The following is a 5,368-nucleotide window of genomic DNA, read 5'->3' as shown; positions in this document are numbered from 1 at the left end:
CGTGTCCGACTTTGTGACCCCATGAACTACTGCACTCCAGGCTTCCCTGTCCTTCACTCTGCAGAGGAATGAATTAGTCTAGGTCCAGCAGCTAATAGAGGAAGAGCTAACATGAGAATCATGCATTCCTGGCCTCCTGTGTGCTTTCATAAGGGACTACAACTGATACTTTTGTGATGTGGAAGCTGTGAGCAAATTACCAAGCACGGAAAGAATTCAGGGGTCATGGTGTATGTTTTTTCTCTATATTCCTACTCCTGGGAGAGAGGCAGAATGGATCTGCCTTTTGGATGCAATTAGGTGACTCTAAATAAATATATTCTTTCTAGAGTCTGGTTTTCATTATTTTTATATCCTCAGGCTCACAAGTCAGCTGAGGCAGAGATGTGGACAAAAAGACCTAATGGAAGGAATATGTTTACTTCTAATTTAGAATAAGAACAACCACACCCCCAAGATCAAACTTCATGGAAACTTCCACTGCCCTGCAGTAATGTATAAGAAAGCATTCTAAGAGATATTTAACATGCTCCTGAGAAAGGATTCCATATTCATACAGTGGGGATGGGCAGTGGGGGGATGTTTCATTTTATATCTTTGTCATGGAGATTCATGTCGTTCATAGAAAAGTCTTGAAGAGCTCTGAAAAAGATGTCTCCTTACCCTTAACCCAGTGTTTTGCAAACTTGTGTATTGATGGAAACTTTTACTCATGGAGTATCTATTATTACTGTACACAGAACACTTGGGAAATGCTGAGGTGAAGACTACTGACTGGGAAGAGAGGAGGTCTGGATTGTGGTCCTGGCTCTGCTGTAACTTGCATTTTTCATCTTCTTTGAACTTGAGTTTGCTCAGTTGCAAAAGGAGAGGGTTACAATCAATAATCTAGAGAGTGAAAAGGACTACCATTTATTGCACATGTACTCTGTGCCAGGCACTGACATGCCATCAGGGTCCTTAGAGGGGCCCCATGCTTGGTATTAGGAGATTCCCTGGTGGCTCAGAGGATAAAGCGTCTGCCTGCAATGCAGGAGACCCAGGTTCGATCCCTGGGTTGGGAAGATCCCCTGGAGAAGGAAATGGCAACCCACTCCAGTATTCTTGCCTGGAGAATCCCACGGACAAGGAGCCTGGCGGGCTACAGTCCACGGGGTCTCAAAGAGTCGGACATGACTGAGCGACTTCACTTCATTTCATGCTTGGTATAATCTGCTATCATCATCTTGAAATTCTTTCTTCGTTCATTCATCCATTTATTTGGCTACATCAGGTCTTAGTTGTGGCATGTGGGATCTTCATTAAATTATGTGAGAGCTTTTGCTGTGGTTCAGGCTTTCTGGTTGTGCCACATGCGCTCAACAGTTGCAGCGCACAAGCTCCAGAGCACACGGGTTTCAGGAGTTGCAGCATGAAGGTTCAGCTGCTTCTCGGCATGTGGGATCCCAGACCGACCAGGGATCAAACCTGCATCCCCTGCATTGCAAGACAGACTCTTAACCACTGGACCACCAGGAAGTCCTTTGAAATTCTTAATAATTTTTAAACAAGGGGTTTTGCATTTTCATTTTGCACTGGATCTCATAAAATAATGTAGCAAATTTTGTAGCTTTTTCTGTGTGCATGTATATATGTGTATGAGACAGAGAGATTATATCTCTCATCTTTACCTCAGTCTAATATATGTGTATTAGTATTTGTAATATACAGATATCAGGGCAAACATTCTATAATTCTAAGATTCTTTTGTTCTTCAAGCTACTACTAGATCTATCTTACTGTTCAAATAACAGAATAACTATATTGATGCCACTCACTGTCTAAGTGAATATCTGGCTAAATGAATTAGTGACCAATGGACTAGATGTCTGTGAATGCTTGGCTAGATGACCGGGAATGTGTGAGTATAGAAGCTAGATAGAAGTGGAGTCCAACAAATCTGATTCTGCCATTTACTAACCATGTGACCTGGGGTTGACCCAGTTAAGTTTTCTTGGTCTCAGCCTACCTCATCGGTAGAGTGTGAGGGTTAAATGTAATATCAGGGGTCCTCAACCTCCAGTATCTAATGCCTGATAAGCTGAGGTGGAGGTGATATAATAATAATAGAAATAAAGTGCATAATAAATGTAATGCAGGAAAGCCCCTTTGCCCCTAGTTTTGATGTTCTCCAAACCATTCTCCGTTCTGCCATGTAGTGATTTCCATGGGCATGATTATGTCATGCCCACAAAACTCCCTGAATCCTATTTCTTCCAGGATAAAATTTTGTACATCTTAGATATCATTCAAGGACCTCCTGTCATACAATCAGCAAAAACGAATAGAGGCAATATATTGGCAATTTCCTGCCAATCCAGTGGTTAAGAATCTGGGCTTCCACTGTAAGCGGTGTAGGTTCGATTCCTGATTGGGGAATAAAAATTCCACATGCCACAGAATACAGCCAAAAAAAAAAAAAAAAAAACGGAGCAGGAAGACCAGTTAGAAAATTTTTCACAAGTTAACCAAGTCAGAACTGAGGACTGGAACCAAAGAGGGGAGGTGAAGAGAAACAGAACAGCTGTGAGAAATTGGGAAGGAAGTCTTAGTGACTCATAGGATGTAAGTGCTGTTGAGAGAGGGAGGAAATTTCGAAGACTGGTTTGAGCAGGAATGAGATCCCAGTGGCAGCCTCTTTTCATAGGAATTTCCTCAGCTTATTAGTTTTGTGAAACAAAATCAAAGTGGCATAATTCCTCTAGTGCCACCCCGTCCAACCCCACTCTTGGCACTATCCAACACCCAAGTCAGATCTCTCAGCACAGATTAAAAAAAAAAAAAAATGTAATGCAGTTGAATCATCCTGAAACCATCCCCACCACCTTGGTCTGTTAAAAAATTGTCTTCCACGAAACCAGCCCCTGGTGCCAAAAAGGTTGGGGACTGCTGTGCAATAGTGCATTGCCTAACACATGATAGTCTCTCAAAACATTATTCCTATTCTTTTATTAACCTACCCAGGCTAGATTTACTATTGTGATATCAGAGCTCCATGATATGTGGGAGACCAGGTTAGATCACTGGGTTGGGAAGATCCCCTGGAGAAGGAAATGAAAACCCACTTCAGTACTCTTGCCTGGAGAATCCCATGGACAGAGGAGCCTGGTGGGCTATAGTCCATGGGGTCACAAAGAGTTGGACACGACTGTGCAACCAACACACATCAGAGCTCCAACTATTGGAACCCATTTAAATTGTTCAATAGCAAGTGCAAAGACATTAGATGTAGTTACTTTTTTTCTGAATCAAATTACATTTTATTTTTTCTAATTCAAATCAAATTTAACTTCAGCCTCACCTATCAGGTTGGTGGGACATTCAGTATCAGAACTTTTATGGGGATTAAAAAACAAACAAAAACAAACAAACAAAAAAACACACCTTCAGGGCTTACCCAATCTAGAAAACCTGGGGAACTATCTTCAGTCCATTGAAGTTGTAGCTCATTTTTCCAAGTCAGATGTATCTCGCCCAGTTGCTCAAAGCATCTGATCATTCTGTTCTAAACCGAGTCCCCAAGAACTCTTGTATGCTCCCAAAGCCATGGCTTAGTGTTCATTCCTTGGGTGTGCTTGTAGTCACCGCTGCCAGAGACACTGGAAGAGAGCCAGGTTCAGGTCCGCACCTCCCCTCCATCCTCCTGCCTGTGTAGACTCCAAGTCTGCTCCTCTTTAATCTTCAGAGCTTTCCTCCACCCAAACAACCCAGCTCTGTCCTTTTGAGAATGTATATGTCAGAAACTCGTGAATAAAGCAAAAAAGAAGCAGCCTCACGGATTTAGAGAACAAACTAGTGGCTACCAGTGGGGAGAAGGAAGGGGGAAGGGTCATATAGGAGTAAGGGGGGAAAAGTTTTTATGGGATTACATGAAATTATGTGTGTGGAACTTTTAGAAATCATAAAAAGAGCTACAGATTTTAAAGAATTTTCATTCAATTAAAAAAAGAATACATTAAAAAAAAAAAAGGATGTATATGTTGGAAACAGAGACCTCTAAATGGTCCAGACCCTCCCTCCCCATTCCTCAAAGAAAGCCTCCCAGCCTACAAAGGACTAACTGTCCTTCCATAAAGGATATAGAGAAAAATTTTCTATAAATCTTTTCACTAAGTCCACACAGGAAAAAAAAATCATTGATTTAATTAAGCAATCATTAATTCACGCACAATATTCTCAAACTTTTTCATGTTCTGTGTAGACTCCCATGACACCTTTCTCCCTTGGCCACTATAATTCACATGTAATCCTGTGTGTCTTTACTGTAAACTGGGGAAGCAGGGTGGGGAAGGAGGTGTGACAGGACTAGACAGGTTATGTTGCTGATTCTCTCCATTTCTGGGCAAGAATTGCAGCAGTCAACTGTTTGGACTTCCACATTTCTGATTTTTGGAACCCCATGGGAACAATGAGAACAGTGGGTGGGAAAACATAGGTTTTGGAAGCTTTGATTTATGGGAACATATTTATATGTAACGGTATAGATGGTGACAGGGTATTGGAACAGGCTAGGACACTGAGGTTCATGGCGTGGGTAAAAGAGAAGGAAGCATTGGACCAGCAGTTTCCCCCCTAGTGTAGACAGTTAGGTGGTGTCTGCCAAGTCAAGGGCAAGATTAGAATTTTGCTCTATGATAGCAGCGGAGCTATAGAAGTGTAGTGCTGGGCCCTCTAGTGGCCAGTTCTTATTCAGTGACCATAACTTGCCTTTTCCTACACTGCCAATCTCTTACCAGCTGCCTTATCTTCAATTTGGATTTGCTAGAACCACTAACTGCCTCCATCTATAGTCTATCATCCCAGTTGTTTATTATTACTGACAACTACTTTGGACAGGCTCAGTGCCAGGGAAGAGTTCTTGAGGGAGAGATCAATTCCCTGGGAAATAGACTAAGGTGGAGAGTGGCTTGCAGGTCTTTTGGAGAGCGCTCTTGGGAGACACATCAATAAGGAAGTGAGGAAGCCAGAGTGGGCAGAGGGAGAAGCTAACCCACATTGTGGTTGCAACTGAAACCTCAGCTGATCCTCCTGGGAGTTCTGAAGCTGATATGGCTCCTCAGAGTTGTCCCAAAATGATACAATGGAACCAGATCTTTGTATCCTTGCATCAGTCTGTCACTGGTCATGAGTTGCTCCCCAGGATGTGCCCAGGAAAATGCACAGTGAGGGCTGCAGCTGTGAGTTGTCAGTAGCCCATGGTCTCAGCAGCTGGATGATGGGTGCATTGGCCCCAAAGATCTGGGCAGAGCACCACTATCTCCACTCCTGGGAGTTTGCAATTTAGGGAGTTCCTGAGTACTGTGTTCTTTTCTTTTGTCAATGATCCCTG

General features: G+C 42.7%; 1 non-coding gene across 1 annotated transcript; it reads left to right on the top strand.

Moving 5' to 3' along the window:
- Positions 1-992: 992 nt before the first annotated feature.
- Positions 993-1,064, top strand: TRNAC-GCA (transfer RNA cysteine (anticodon GCA)). The gene has a single exon. It is a non-coding gene; the product is annotated as a tRNA-Cys (tRNA).
- The last annotated feature ends 4,304 nt before the right edge of the window (positions 1,065-5,368 follow it).

This window comes from Bos mutus, chromosome 15 (genome assembly GCF_027580195.1).
Source record: "Bos mutus isolate GX-2022 chromosome 15, NWIPB_WYAK_1.1, whole genome shotgun sequence".
Taxonomy (NCBI): domain Eukaryota; kingdom Metazoa; phylum Chordata; class Mammalia; order Artiodactyla; family Bovidae; genus Bos; species Bos mutus.
This window is presented reverse-complemented; position numbering and strand designations above follow the sequence as displayed.